Genomic DNA, 16,321 nt, shown 5'->3' with positions numbered 1-16,321 from the left:
GACTCAGAGAATAAACTACGGGCCCTCCAAGGACGCCCATGGCCACCCCATCTCTCCCACCACAGAATGGCAGATGCTGCGGCCTCACTGGGCTTTTGGTTCCCAAATGTTCAAGACCATCCCCTTCTCTGTCCAGCGAGCTCCATTCAGGGCTCAGCGAGAACGGCCTCCCAGATCCCGATCCCACAAGGAAGGGCAGGGCTGCAGTTTGAACCCAGACCTCTCCAGACTGTTCCGCTACAACCCATGGCTGCCCATGAGAACCACCTGGGAAGCTTTGGACAACACTGGGACTGGGAAACCCAGTTCCCAACCCCAGACCACAAGTGGATTCCCTGGTCAGGGGACCCACCCAGGCCTGTGATCCCAGCTCCACCAGCAGAGGCCGCAGACTCGGGGTCCAAGGCCTCAGTGCGCTCCCATCCCCATCAGCGTGCTCCCGCCCTGCTCCCCAGCCCCTCAGCCCTGGCTCCCGGTACTCCAGACTCACACTTGGTTTTGGAGTCTTTGCCCAGGAGGAACCCCCAAACCTGTCCTGGTCCTTCCTGTGGTGGCAGGCACTGGGGAACCCTCAGCTCTGAGTGTGGGAACCCATGCTGAGACCTTATCGGCATGGTAGGTCCAGCCAGGTTTGAAGTTGGACAGGCCCCCTCCCTGGAGGGACACCTGGTCCCTTGCACACACGAAGGCCACAGAGCCTGTTAGTTGGAGGCACCTAGGGCCTCAGCCGTTCTGACCTCACCTCAGGAGGCTCAGCTGCTCTGACCCCAGCCCCGCCACTTCCTGGCAGGATGACCTTGGGAAGGCTGTTTTGCCTCAGTTTCCTCATCTGTAAAATGCCTGGAACAGCAGCTTCCTCAAGGGGAGGCTGAGACGCCCCGTGGTGTAACACAGGAAAGATGCTGAGCTCTGCTTGTGGGGTGGGGGCGATGAGTGCTCCAGAAATGGTCCCCACGCTCCACTGTGTGCCGGAGCCTCTGCACTTGGGCCACTGTTTCCTGCGCCTTCCGTAGGAGCAGCATGGCCTCTGCGCACGCTCGCCCTGTGTGAGCAGTGTCACTCTCCTCCCGTGCCGTCTCTTTCCTATTTTCAACATCTCCAAGGTTACAGCCAAGGGCAGACGAGGTCAAGTACAGCCACACCGCCCCCCTTCTTCCCTTCATTTTGTGAGACTTCACTTCTGGCAAACGCGAGGCCCAGAATGTTCCGCCAGGGCAGCCGCAGGTGCCCAGCTTGGGGAGGGAAGAGGCGCCGAGCGACCCCCCCAGCCCCTGCCCTGTGCCTGCCCCTTGTCTCCTCGATGCGCCTCTGCCACCCCTGCAGGGCCCCCAGCTGTGCTGGAGCCCCGACCTGAAACTTGAAGGAGAGATGATCCTCCACAGACTCCTCATCAATCCTTCTGTCGGCGTCTGATCCCCCTGCAATTCCTCCTGAATGAGTTTCCTGTACCTGACATCACCAGTGACCACAAACTAAGTGGCTTAAAGCAACAGAAACGTACCCTCTCATCGTTCTGGAGGCCAGAAGTCAAACTTCAAGGCGTCAGCAGGACCCCTGCCCTCTGGAGCTTCCAGGGAAGGATCTTCATTGGCTCTTCAGGGGGCTCCAGGCGTCCCTTGGTTCTAACCGCTGCCTCTGTGGTCTCATGGCCTTCTTCCCTGGGTCCTCAGATCTCCCCCTTTCATACAAGGACGCTTGTCGTTGGATATGGGGCCCACCCTAAATCCAGGATGTCATTCGAAGGTCCCTAACTGAATGACTTCTGCAGAGACCCCTCTTCCAATCAAGGTCATATTTACAGGCTCTGGACACGTCACTGGGAAGCCACCATTTGGTCCTCAACATCCCGTCTCCTCTCCCCTCAGATGCGATGGCGTCTCAGCAGCGACTTGGAGCCATGCAGGGTTTCTGTTGTGGTTGTTCACTTGGGTAAGCTTCCTGCTCTTACCGACAGTGGATGACACACTCCCCACTCCCACGCCACTTCATGTTCCTTTGGGAGCAGAGGGGGTTGGAAGAATAAACACCCAGATCTTCAAGACGTAAAGTCCCTTGGAGAGAACCCAGACCAGCCCCCTTATTTATGGATGAGAATCCTGAAGCCCAGATTGTGGCTTTTGAACCAAGCTCGCAAATCCATCTGATTGTCTGCACCCTCGTCACCACCCTCGCCTCTGGCCCGACCTTTGCAGCAACAGGCCCTTCTCCCAGCAGCCGATGGTGGCCTTTCTGCAACCCCCACGAGAGCCCGCTCCTGCCCTGCTCTTCCTCCCAGCCCCAGCCCCCTAGGGGCGACAGCAGCCTCCATCTCTGCCCCGCATACCCCAAAGCTCAGCCTTGGCACTGAACCCCACAGAGCCCCGTCCCCTCCTGTGTCGGCCTCAGCTTCTTTTCCCACTGGGGGGCATCTTTGGGCCGGCTTTCCTGGCTAAGGTCTTTGGTCCTTAATCTTACTCCTGCAGAAAGTCTCTAAGCCTCCTAGACTGGGTTGGGGGGAATCTTCTCAGCCCGCCCAGCAGCATGCGCCATGGGTGTGGCATTCGCCTCCCGCTTGCTCCCCTCCTCCGCCTGTGAGTGCCTCCGTCTGACGGACCCCGGCATTTGCCTCCCCAGAGTTGGCCCCGTGCCAGATGAACAAATAACATGTGTCCTGCCCCAATTCCCTGGCCAACACGAAGCTACCTCTGGCCTGCTGGCCATCAGTTCAGGGCTCGTTGTGGCCTCTGCAAAGGGAAAGCCAGCGGCCACTCCTGGGGATCCAGGAGCTTAAAGGTGTCTTGCAAGGGCTGAGCCTTCTGGTGTTGTGTCTCCAGGGACAGAAAGGCCAGGCCCAGAGGGAGGAGACCGTGACCCTGTTCGTCTCTTGCTTAAGGAATGCATGTCGGCCCAATTCAAGCAAGGGTACGTAGGGAGTACCTACTATGTGCCAGGCAGTTGAGATACACCAAGGAAGACAGCAGAGGACACCCTGCCCTCTGGGAACCTGTATCCCAAGGTGGGGATTCAGACAAATGATCAAGGAAGTGTATAGCACCTAAAACGCCAATGAGGCTGTGTAGAAAATTGCAGGTGCGTGAAGGGGAGGGAGTTCCAATTTCATGCAGGGAGAGCTGGCCTGGCTGAGAAGATGCTGGAGCACAGACCTGAACTCACTGAGGCAGTGTCATGTGGGCGTCTGAGGGAACGGTATTCCAGGCACAGGGAACAGCAAGTCCAAAGGCCCTGGGGTAAGAGTGAATCAGGAGCAGGGAGGAGCCCAGGGAGATGGAGACGGGGACACGGGACCCAGCTCAGCAGTGACTTGTTGATATCTGGGGTGGTCAGCAGAAGGCTTTGTTCTGGTGTGGGTGTCCCGGCCGCTGTGTGGAGGGTACGGTGGGGGCACAGTTCAACTGGGAGGCTCTGCAGCAACCCAGGGTCACAGGGAGGGGCCCAGGGGTCAGAATTCGAATCTATTTGCAGGTGGAGCTGGTAGGTTCACTAAGGGATTGGGGTGTGAATGAAAGAGGGGGCAAGGTTGACTCAGGGTTCAGCCTGAGCTACTGAAGAAAGAGAGCAGGGCTGGGGAGGGAAGGAAGGAGGCATGGGCAGTGCCAGCTTTGGCACCCAGGCAGGGAGAAGTGCAAGTTCCCAGGGAGAGGAGGTGGCTGGGCATGTCCTGCCCCGGGTTCACCCTTTACCCAGAAGCCCCTTTCTTCTGCTGAGCCTGCGGGCAGGGCCTCACCCACCCATCCAGGTGGGACCCAGCCCACCTGGCCCACCCAGAGCTGAGTGGCTCACACAGAGGGACACCGTGTCCCTAAGCACCTGGGACACAGCCCCACTGCCCTCACAGCCCAGAAAGACTCCCAACCCCGTCGTCGCTCCACCCACTTCCCTGCTCCTTGCCACCCAGAGCAGGAGGCAGCATGCCTGCCAGGGCACCCAGCCTGTAGGGACGGGCAGGCCCACTAAGCCCTCCTTCCAGGACGTGGAAGTGTCAGAGACACAGCTCGCAGTTAAGGGCCTGGGCAGCACCCAGAAACCCTGGACCTCTGCCAGCTGCAGACTCTTCCTAATCAGGGAAAAGACCCCAAACCCAGGCCGGCTGACCCAGCGTCCAGGCCCAGCTCTGTCTCCCCAGCTCCTTCGCTGCTAATAACAGTAACAATGGCAGCGACCATTGCTGCAGAGGTTACTGTGTGCCAGGCACCATTCCCAGTGCCACCCGGCATTCTCAATCCCAAGAGATGGCTGCTGTCTTCCTCTCGATTTTGCCCTGAGGAAACTGAGACCCAGAGTGGTTAAGTCACTGGCCCGGGCCACACAGCCGGAAGCAGCCCCTGAGACTGGTTCCTGACTCCACTGTCTCTCGGCCCTGTGGGGTCAACCCTCTGTCCCCGTCTCTGCTATCGCCATCTTCACCCCCAGAGCTCCACACCCTCGGGTCCTACTGCTGACCTCAGACCCACAGGGCCCTCCCTGCCAGTCCCCAGGCCTCTGCCTGTGCTCTTCTTTCCTCCTGGAGTGCTCTTCCTGTGGCTGGCTCCCCACCCACTCCTCAGGCCTCGGTGGAAAAGACCCCTCTTCACAAAGGCCAGCCCTGGTGGCCCATTTCCCCCCCGCATCGGGACCCCGTCTCGCTTTCCTGCTCACTCATTCATTGAATGCAGCTGTATTGAGCATGCCCTGAGTGCCGTCTGGGCCAGGGATGCAACAGAGAATGAGGACATCATGGTCCGAGCTTTGGCAGACCTGACCTCTGGCACAGGGTGTGTGTTCTTGGGCACAACTACCAGCATGGCCCACACTGTCATCTGACCCTTCTCCTTTCTATCCTGCTTCTTAAATATTCATGAACTCATCGGATCGTGCCTGAGATTAGCTGGTCTTCCTGCATGACCCTGGAGGATCACTGATCGCCGTCATCACCCAAGTGAACCCTTGTCGCCCTACCCTAGGTCGCCCTCATCTTGGGCTCTCCCCACCCTGTATCTACCATTTCCACCCTCAGGAAATCCCTCCTGCTCCTCGGTGGGAAGGCAGAAACACCAGAGTGGCTTCACAGGTGAGCCCTCAACTGACAGAGCTTAGGGCCGGTGTGGCAGATGGCAAGCCCTGAACTGGTTCCCATGCTTCCCAGAATGGCCACTATCTGTAGAGTTCTGTAGAGGACAGGCCTAGTTTGAGCCCCTCAAGACCAAGTTTTGAGTCTCCTCGCTGTACTGGTTTCTCTGTTCTGAACATTTTCCAACTTGGTGTTTCCATTAAGCTGTGGGGCTCAGAACCTGGTATCATCGATCAATGACAAATCAAGCAGGAGCATCACCTCCCACATTCTGTAGACTGTGCCCTTATTAATGTGACCCAAGATTGCAATATAGAAAGATCATCATCCTCTTGCCTCACCCACTGATCCTAGCTATAAGGCAGTGGTTCTCCCCAGCCTGTACAATGCAATCATTTGAGAATTTTAAAAATCCAGTTTTATCATCTCTGGAGATGGTCTCCGGTGATTACAGTGGGTAGCGAGAGCCGAAAGATGGAGGTGCTGGTGTCCCATGGCCTCCTAGTCCTCTGAGCTCCAACCACCATCCCTAACTCCTTAAGTCCCTGATCCCCAGGCCTTTAAGGATGACCGTCGGTATTTATGCCAGCTGCTAACCATGGTTCCCAAAGTGTGTTTCAGGGAGCACTAGTGCTACAGAGTGCAAAGCTGTGCATCTCTTTCAAACTCCACTGTTCAGAAATATTAGACTGGTATCGTGAAATTGATCATGATGGGGGTGTTCACACCACAGATATTGGCACACTGCAGAACAGGGCTTTCCACAGTGCCCCACAAGGCTGGTGGGGTTTTTTTTTGTTGTTTTTTTGTTTCTTTTCTTGACATGGAGTCTCACTCTGTCACCCAGGCTGGAGTGCAATGGCACGATCTCAGCTCACTGCAAACTCCACCTCCTGTGTTCAAGTGATTCTCCTGCCTCAGCCTCCTGAGTAGCTGGGATTACAGGCGCCTGCCACTACACCTGGCTAATTTTTGTATTTTTAGCAGATACGGGTTTCACCATGTTGACCAGGCTGGTCTCGAACTCCTGACCTCATGATCTGCCCACCTCAGCTTCCCAAAGTGCTGGGCTTATAGGCGTGAGCCACCATGCCCGGCCCCAAGACTGGTTGTTAAACATTTGACAACACAACACTGCCCTGATCACCCGCTCCTCTCCCACTCTGGACTCTGCTACAACCACCCATTGATCAAACCCAACCAGAAGCCAGCTGGCCAGAACACCTAAGGGTGCAGAGCCTGGGGCTCAGCCTCCTGGAGCTCAGAGCAGGACAGAGGAGGTAGAGAATGGATGGAGGAAGCCAGTGGAAAATGATCATCCTGCCCACACCTGCTCTCAGGGAGACACGCACCTGTGGTCACCATGTTCCTCCATGTGAGGCAGACCTGCATTGCCGGCACTGAGCCAGGCGACCACCTGGGAGCTGGGTGATCCATCAAGGAGGCTCTGGTGCCCTGCTTATGTAATAGACCATGTCAACCCCGTGTACTAGAACCTCTTTTTAATTTTTTGGAATAGTGATAACATACATCTACTTAAAAAAAGCGATGCTCCATTTTGATTGATTTATCTCCAACACATTCCTGGGCTAGGCATCAGGAGCTCTCATACTTGAGCATACATCAGAACCCCTGGGTCGGGGGGGAGGTTAAGAACATGGTTGCGGCCGGGCGCGGTGGCTCAAGCCTGTAATCCCAGCACCTTGGGAGGCCAAGACGGGCGGATCACAAGGTCAGGAGATCGAGACCATCCTGGCTAACATGGTGAAACCCAATCTCTACTAAAAATACAGAAAAATTAGCCAGGCAAGGTGGCGGGCGCCTGTAGTCCCAGCTACTCCGGAGGCTGAGGCAGGAGAATGGCGTAAACCCGGGAGGCGGAACTTGCAGTGAGCTGAGATCCGGCCACTGTACTCCAGCCCGGGCGACAGAGCGAGACCCCGTCTCAAAAAAAAAAAAAAAAAAAAAAAAAAAAAGAACATGGTTGCAACTGGGCACAGTGTCTCAGGCCTGCAATCCCAGCACTTTGGGAGGCCGACGCAGGCGGATCACCTGAGGTCGGGAGTTCAAGATCAGCTTGACCAACAGGGAGAAACCGTATCTCTACTAAAAGTACAAAATTAGCTGGGTGTGGTGGTGCATGCCTGTAATCCCAGCTACTCAGGAGGCTGAGGCAGGAGAATCACTTGAACCCAGGAGGCAGAGGTTGCAGTGAGCCGAGATCATGCCATTGTACTCCAGCCTGGGCAACAAGAGCAAAATTCCATCTCGAAGAAAAAAAAAAACATGATTGCTTGTCCCCGGAGTCAGACCAGTGTTTCTGATTCTGTGAGTCAGAAGGATGAAGGGTGCCCACAAACTTGGATTTCAAAATCCCCAGGTGCTGCTGGCCTGGCACCCCACTTTCAGAATTCACTGCTGTATGTAGACTAAACCATAATACTCCCCTCCTCTGAAAAATACAAAGTGGCTGGCTGTGTTATCACACCAGCAGGCATGGAGGAGGGGCCGAGCCTCCTCCTCGTGGATCTAGGTGGCATGCGTGGACCAGGGTTTGCAGTGAATGAAAGACCAGGTGTTTGCAAAGAGAGCAGCAGACATGGGGAGCCCTGGGCAACCTGCCTGGGAATCCTCTGTGAGGTGCCGACGTAGTACCATGGCCCATGTATTTCAAGGATATTCAAATTCAAATGTCCTGAATTTCAAGGATAATTTGCCAAGAACAAGAAGAAGAGGCCTTGTCCACTCAGAAACCAGGAACTTACAGACCAAGCCCCACCCCAGCAGAGGAAGGAAACAGGAAGTCGGAAGAGAAGTCTAGGGAGAGAAACGTCCAGGCTAAGGAAGATGCCACATGTCAAGGCAGAGGAATTTGCTTCTCAAAGCGGGAGTGTGGCTGAATCTCAGAGACACGACATCAAAGGAAGCCAGACACAAGGGAGGGCATTCTGTGCGATTCCATTTATGTCAAGTTCCAGAACAGGCAAAACTAATCTATGGGGACAAAAAGCAGAAAGCGGTCAAAAAACTGAGGGGTCTCAGGCCGGGTGCAGTGGCTCACGCCTGTAATCCCAGCATTTTGGGAGGCTGAGGCAGGTGGATCACGAGGTCAGGAGATTGAGACCATCCTGTCTATCACTGTCTACTAAAAATACAAAAAATTAGCCGCGCGTAGGGGTGCCTGTAGTCCCAGCTACTCAGGAGGCTGAGGCAGGAGAATGGCGTGAACCCGGGAGGCGGAGCTTGCAGTGAGCCGAGATCGCGCCACTGCACTCCAGCCTGGGCGACAGAGCGAGACTCCGTCTCAAAAAAAAAAAAAAACTGAGGGGCCCAAGGAAGCCTTCCAGGAGGCTGGGCGTCCTCCCCGTCTTGTCCTGGGTGATGGTCACAGGAACAGGCATCTACAGAGATTCACCCTGCTGCCCCCTTCAGTGTGGAACTCATCCCTCAGCCTGCGCCCACCCACACTCGGTTTCACAGATTGATTGCATATTTACTGAGGCCTCCTTGTCCTGCTGGGCTCTGTTGACACAGCTAGGGAGGAAAAAGTCACCATCCCTGACCTGACTGTACAGCATCCTCAGTGTGCTCGGACAGTTTGTACAACGCAAACCCAGTGTGCTCGGACAGCCCGAGCCAAGGTGGCTTCGAGGAGGCAGGTGGAGGCGGCCAGAGGATGCTAGTCAGGGCCTCGGAGGAGTTAGCAGGTTGAGAAGATGTTTTAGAGGTCTTAGAAGACAAGGAGGCTCTCCCCAGGAGGGCGAGGGAGGGACCTGTGCGCCAGGCAGAAAGGACAGTTTGTGCAGAAGGACAGAAGTGGTGTGTGCTCAGAGGAGAGTGGGCTTTCAATACGGCCGGAACATGAGGTCCAGGGTGGGGAGACCCGCAGGCCTGGGGGGTAGGAGGTCTGTGGCTCAGCAGAATCTAAACTTTTCCTCTGAAGGCAGGGCAGTCATCAAAGCGCTGTAAGCAAGGGAGGGGTGTGGCCTGCTTTGCAGGTAGAAAACTTGCAGGTAGAAAACTTGCAGGGAGCAGGGGGCAGGATGCTGAAAGGCTGCCGTGGAAACCCTGGTGCAGTGGGGGCAGCCCTCTGGAAAAGTGGGTGCAGTTTCTAATACACATCACCCTCACCTTCCCTGTGGCCCAGGAGTGCCACTTCTCGGTCTTCACCCAAATGCCCAAATGAAAACAGATGGCACACAAAGACTCCCACGGGAATGGCCCCAGCAGCAAGCTGATAACAGTGAGCCTCCATCCCCGGGAAACAGAGCTGCAGGCTGTTCAGACAGGGGACCCGTTCAGCAGTGAGAAGGGGGGACCGCTGGTCTGCACGTCAGTGTGGTGACCAGCAGAGACGCAATGTCGAGCCACAGAAGCCAGGCACAAGAGAGAACATCCTGTGCGGTTCCATCTATGCCAACATTGAGAGCAGGCAAAACTGACATATGGAACAGAAGTCAGAAAAGGGGTTGACTGCTGAGCTGGGCCCAGTGACTCACGCTTGTAATCCCAGCACGGGAGGCCAAAGCAGGAGGATCATCTGAGCCCAGGAGTTTGAGACCAGCCTGGGCAATATGACGCGGGACACATGGGAAGGAATGCCCTTTTTTTTTTTTTTTTTTTTGTGAAAGGGAGTCTCACTCTGTCGCTCGGGCTAGAGTGCAATGGCACGATGTCGGCTCACTGCAGCCTCTAGCTCCCGGGATCAAGTGATTCTCCTGCCTTAGCCTCCTGAGTAGCTGGGATTACAGGCATGCGCCACCACGCCCAGCTAATTTTGTATTTTTAGTAGAGACAGGGTTTTACCATATTGGTCAGGCTGATCTCGAACTCTTGACCTCATGATCCACCCGCCTCAGCCTCCCAAAGTGCTGGGATTACAGGCATGAGGCATGAGCCACCGCACCCGGCTGGAATGCCTTTTTTTCCTTTCCCCCCCACTGCAGTACTGGGTCTCACCCAGCCTGGAGTGTAGTGGTGTGATCTCCACCTCCTGAGTTCAAACTATTCTCCTGCCTTAGCCTCCCAAGCAACTGGGACCACAGGCACACACCACCATACCCAGCTAATTTTTTCTATTTTTAGTAGAGATGGGATTTCACCATGTTGGCGAGGCTGGTCTCCCAACTCCTGACCTCAAGTGATCCATCTGCCTTAGCCTCCCAAAGTGCTGGGACTACAGGTGTGACCCACCATGCCCAGCCTGGAATCACTTTTTGGCTCATCTGGTCTGGTTTTCAGAGCAGGAGCCTCAGAACCTCCTAGCCAGGAGTGCGCTTATAAAGTTCTTGGTACGAGCACCGCCCACAGCAGGGCCGCGGAGATGCAAGCTCCATTCCCGCCGCTTCTCTGGACAGTGGAAAACTAGAGACAAATCTAGAGAGTGTTGCCCAGACCACGGTAAAGCAAAGAAGGGCCTCCAAGCAAAGCAAAGCAGAGCAGGTAGAGGGAGACGGGCCATGGGCCAGCCCACGCCCTGGAAGGGCAGAGCAGAGAAACCGGGGGGGAGGTCCTCCCAGGTCAGTCCCTGCAGGGGCCTGTCAATGCTGGGCCATCAGTCTGGGGTGGGCCTGGGGACAGCAGGAACCCCTGCAGGATGTTCAGTAGAGCAGGGCAGGGTCTAATTTGTAGTATATCAGATTCCAGAGGTATGCAGGACCTTAGTTGAAAAGGACAGGACTCTGGAATCCTGCTTTGCCTAGTGACAGGAGCCCAAAGGCCAGGAAAATCCCTGGAATGCCAGGAGGTCCGGCACTATGGCTCCTCTGCAGAGAAAGGTGCAGAATTGACTGGGCATGGCAGCTCATCCCTATAATCCCAGCACTTTGGGAGGCCGAGGTGGGTGGATCACAAGGTCAGGAGTTCAAGAACAGCCTGGCCAACATGGTGAAACCCCGTCTCTACTAAAAATAAAAAAATTAGCTGGGTGTGGTGGCGTACACCTATAATCCCAGTTACTTGGGAGGCTGAGGCAGGAGAATCACTTGAACCCGGGATGCCGAGGTTGCAGTGAACCAAGATTGTGCCGTTGTACTGCAGCCTGGGCACCAGAGCAAGACTCCATCTCAACAACAACAACAAAAAAGAAAGGTACAGAGTGCTCGCAGACTGGGCTGGCCCTGTGTCTGGGGAGGGGCATGGCTCACATGACTCTCAGTTATGTCACTGACCCTACCTGTGCCAGAAGTCAAGGCCTAGAGTGTTTGTGGAGTCTGATAAGAGCAGCACACAGGGTTTGTTTGGTTTGGTTTGGTTTAAAGCAGCTGTGGGGAAAAGGAAAGTGATGGTCCTTCCCCCTCCGGAGGGGCAATGGCCTCCCTGTCGAGGGCAAGGGACTCGTGCTGGAATGGTCACACACTTGTTAGGAAGGAATGGAAGTCTGGGCAAGGGACTGGAGTCTGCAGACCTCCTCATGCTGCAAAGTGACCTCCTGGTGTGCAGGGGACCCGGGCACTCACTCTTAGAGCCACTGTCACTTCTGGGTCACAGGAAACCATCAGGGCCCTTAAGGGCAGGGACATGCAGGTGAGGCTCCAGTTTTCTGTGGAATGAGGGAGGCATGTGCAAGAACCCCCGCTGTGGGGACTGACAGCCCTTCCAGGCAGACTTCGAGCACAGGCTTGTGGGTTAGAAGCCTGTAGGAATGGAGAAGCTGTCACCCAGAGGGTCTACCCTGGATTCCCCGAGAGGGCCATGCCACATGCCTGTCATTCTTGCTGTGCCTATGGACTGCTCCCAAGGAGGGTGTAGGCCGAGAGGCCCCTGGTGGAGTTTCTCATCCTGTCCTACAGTAGCGGCTCTCAAACTCAAGCAAGCATCAGGACCACCCAGAAGGTGTGTGAAAGCGCAGACTGCCGGGCCCACACCCAGAACTTCTGATCTACTGGGTCTCGGGTGAGCCCGAGAATCTGCATTTCTGATGCATTTCCAGGTGCTGCTGGTGCCGCTGACACTGCTGCTCCATACTTGGAGAGTGACCCCCCTGGAGGACACTTGTTGGGAAATGACAGGAAAGTCAGTGGCTGCAGAGAGCTGGATGATGAACACCCACAGGGTTTGGTGGACAGAGGTGGGGGGTACCCACCATTTATTGAGGAGCTAGGAGGTGTCAGGCAACAAGTCACCTTGGAGAACAGGTATTACTATTCCTCTTGTATAGATGAGGAGATTGAGGCTCAGAGAAGAGAAGCAACTTGCCCAAGAACACCCTAGGAAGTTCCAGAGCTGAGACGCAACCCAGAGTTCCCGAATGCATGGACAGGACCCTTTCCACTCAGCCCTCTTCCAGTAACAGAGCTATGTCCACTGGAGAAAGCATCTCTAATGGTGAGCCACAGGGCTCTGTCTTCACCTTTGGCCAATTCAAAATTATCATCAAAACTGTAAACATATTGACAGGCTCACTCCTGTAATCCCAGCACTTTGGGAGGCTGAGGCAAGTGAATCACTTGAGTCCAGGAGTTTGAGATCACCATCCAGAGCAACATGGTGAAACCCCATCTCTACTGAAAATATAAAACTGAGCCAGGCATGGTGGCACATGCCTGTAATCCCAGCTACTCAAGAGGCCAAGGCACAAGAATAGCTTGAACCCAGGAGGCAGGGGTTTCAGTGAGCCAAGATCGCACCGCTGCACTCCAGCCTGGGTGACAGAGCAAGACTGTCTCAAAAAAATAAAAAGTAAGTCTATGAAAGGCGTGTCAATCCATATGCATACAGTATAAAGCCAAGAGGAGCCACGCCTGCTGAGAAATGTTTTAAGAGTTGGCCTGGTGTGGTGGCTCACGCCTGTAATCCCAGCACTTTGGTAGGCTGAGGCAGGCAGATCACCTGGGGTCAGGAGTTTGAGACCAGCTGGCCAACATGGTGAAACACCATCTCTACTAAAACTACAAAAATTAGCCAGGCATGGTGGGGCATGCCTGTAGTCCCAGCTACTTGGGAGGCTGAGGCAGGAGAATCGCTTGAACCTGGGAGGCAGAGGTTGCGGTGAGCCGAGATCACACCACTGCACTCCAGCCTGGGTGACAGAGCGAGACTCCCATCTCAAAAAAAAAAAAGTCTATCAGCAAAGTGTGAAAGCAACAGGATTCGTTCATTCATTCCATTAATATTTATGGAGCTACTATTATGCCCTGGGCCCTGTGCTAGCCATCTGCGAATACCGAGTGAACTCAGCAAAACACAGAAGGTCCTTGTCCCACCGAATTGCCTTTCCTTATGATTATTGTTCATTATACAAATATAATGGAAATTAGCATTTTGAAAACTCACATAAAATTCCTTGGCCCCAGCAATCAGTCTAGCTTCTTTCTTTCTTCCTGATCCCTTTCCAGCTCCTGCCCAGTGGCCTACACATCGGACGCGGCATCAGCCCAGTCTTATCATCTGCTTATCTTGTTGCTGCTCTGCCACCTGGTTCTCTAACTCCATTTCTTAAGGCTGTATCATATTCCCGTCTGGGCATTTGCCAGTGTTTGCTGAATGGTTCTCAGAGTCGGACACCGAAGCTGTTCCCAGTTTTTCACTATTAATATTAATGTTCATGCTGCAATTGATGTCTCCTTGTCTATTGTAACCATTTCTCGCTTGGGGTTTTTCCCTTGGGACTTTTTACTTTAAGATTATAATTTGGGCCCAGCGTGGTGGCTCACACCTGTAATTCCAAAACTTTGGGAGGCTATGGTGGCACTTGAGGGCAGGAGTTCCAGACCAGCCTGGCCAACATGGTGAAACTCCATCTCTACTTAAAAAATAATAATCATAATACAAAAAGAAGATTGTAATTTGGGGCTCAGAGTATGGCCATGCTTAGGATGAGTGACATGAAACACCCTAGGGGAAACGCCAAGTTCAAAGTCCATTCCGTTCAAAGTCAGTGTTATGGGAACTGAGTCAGGGAAGGGCTTATCCTGCACACGGTGAATGAGCATGGTACCCACGGGGTTCTGTCCTCCAGGTGGCCGATTCGGTAGCCCTTTGGGCTTCCCATGAGCCACCCCCATACCAGGGTCACCAGCGGGCCCCTGCCATCCTGCTGGCCTGGCTCTTCTGAAGATGAACGTTTCCTTTAGAACCTGTGGCTGTTTCTTCAACGGGGCAGTGAATGTATTTCACACAACAGATGGGCTGCCGGGTGGAGGGGGGAGTGATGTATGCGGCACCTCCACAGGCCAGGCAATTTCTAGGCTGCACCTCAGCTCATCCTCCAACAGCCGCAGGGACAGAGGCTCTCAGCCCAGGCCATCGCCGGGCACAAAACGCCCCATGTCCAGCCACACTCCAGCCCAGGGATGTCAGGCCTCTCTGGGCCGGGACCTGGGCATCAGTGTATTTTAAAATCTCCCCAGCCAATCGCAGTGTGCAGCGGAGACGGAGGTTCCGCCAGAAGGCAGGTGCCGCTATCCCCATCCCACACACGGAAATGGAAACGCTGAGAGGTTCAGCCACAGGCCCGGAGTCACACAGCCAAAAGTGACGGAGCCCATTCCCAGCTTGTCTGACCCCGAAGTGGAGGGCTTTTACACAGCTGGGCTGGACCACCTGACCACTTGAACTCTGGGGCAGGCACATTCACTCTCCTGCCGAGACTTGCCCTTGGGTTTTAGGAAAAAGAGGGAGGAATTGGGGAAGACAGGATGTGGCTGCCTGAAGACAGGGCCTGACCCCTGTGCGGCCACCCTTCCCCGCCCTCCTCCTATGGCTCCTTACCTCCCTCTACCCCATTCCCTGGGCCCTGAGTCCTCAGCTGTGACGCCCTCTTCCCCCGGGGGTAACAGTGACCCGCGCCCCCACCCCCCGGGACCTGGCTGATGCTGTCTCCCCTGAGCAGGGCGCTGGCAGCTCACACCCGTGCCCTCAGTGGCTTTGCCTCCAGACACACTGAAGTCTCAATCCCTTTACCCCGCTTTGTTTCCTATGGCCTTGGGAAGGCTCCTCCGGCTTTCCTCTTCTGTAAACTAAAATCGGTATTGTAAATATCTGCCCACCTGTGTGTGCTCTGGGAGAATCGATGACACAGTGTGGGTGAAAAGGCTCTGTACACCTTGTGGCACCAAACAAATATTAGCTGTTTCATGAGCTGGAATGGCCTGATCTCTTCATGCCACCGCTCCGGGCAGGACGGGGTGACAGCCCCAGCTCTGCCACTGACCATGACTTGGGCCACACCTTACACTCAGGGCCTCCGTTTCCTCACCTGTAGTGTGGGGACAGTCATAGCACCGTGCCCTCCTCGCTGGACTGGTGTGCAGGTCTAAAGCATGGGTCCAAGAAATGCACCTACAGTGTGGGCGGCCGTGGACATGGGCAGGCCCCTCAGGGCCTGTGGGCCGTGGTGTGGTGAGCATGGGCGAGTTTCTGGACCCGTGCCTTTGCACCCGAGGCAAGAAGGAGGCCTCCTTCATCCCTTTGCTCTACATCTTTTCCTGGAGGTGCCCAACTCTGCAGCTGGGTTCGAGCCTCAGCTCTGCCACTCACACTGTGTGGCCTCAGCCTTGAGATCGGCCTCTCTGAGCCTCGGCTGTGCCTAAAGAACCCTCTGTTCACAGTGCCCAATGCCTGCAGGTGCCCAGCAGTGGTAGAGCTGTGGGAGCCACTGGTTGAGGAAGAGGGAGGCAAAAAAACAGAGGTGGGAAGGGATGAGGAGGAGTCAAGAGAGGCCCCTTTGAATGGCTCTGGGATTTCTTAGGCAGAGAGGAATGGTGGTTTTCCAATAGGGGCACAGGGGATCCATTTTGATACCAAGACCACCAGGGATGCACCCTAAGGCCACCCCTACCCGCTTCTCCCCTGGCCCCTCAGCTCTTGGGCAGCCTGCATGGGGGCCGGGGAGGCCTGGGGAGGGGCCTGCCATCCAGCACCAGGGGCTCCCCAGTGCCAGGCCCCTTCCTTCAGCCTGCACGGATCCGCTGCCACCACCTCAACACTCCACGTTGGCAGGAGCAGTACACAGATGGGGAAACGGAGGCTCAGAAGGACAGCACCTCCACTGGCCACACTGCCCACCTGGGCACTTGCGGCACTGCAGGGTGACCAACTGTCCTGGTCTACCCAGGCCTGGGGGTTCCTGGGACAGAGTGGGGCTTTCAGTGAGAAACCCTGGAATGTCCCAGCTCTTGTTAGCAACAGTGCTGAGGTCCACACCAGTAGTGTCCAACAAAGACCCAACGAGAGCCATGTGTGTCCTCCAACATCCCAGTAGCCAAGTTAAAATAAAAAGAGATGGGTGAAATTCATTTTAATAGTATGTTCTTTTTTTTTTTTTTTTTTTTT

This window comes from Rhinopithecus bieti, unplaced genomic scaffold, assembly GCF_001698545.2.
Source record: "Rhinopithecus bieti isolate Rb0 unplaced genomic scaffold, ASM169854v2 scaffold_1618, whole genome shotgun sequence".
In the NCBI taxonomy this organism is placed as follows: Eukaryota; Metazoa; Chordata; class Mammalia; order Primates; family Cercopithecidae; genus Rhinopithecus; species Rhinopithecus bieti.
Note: the sequence above shows the minus strand (reverse complement) of the source record.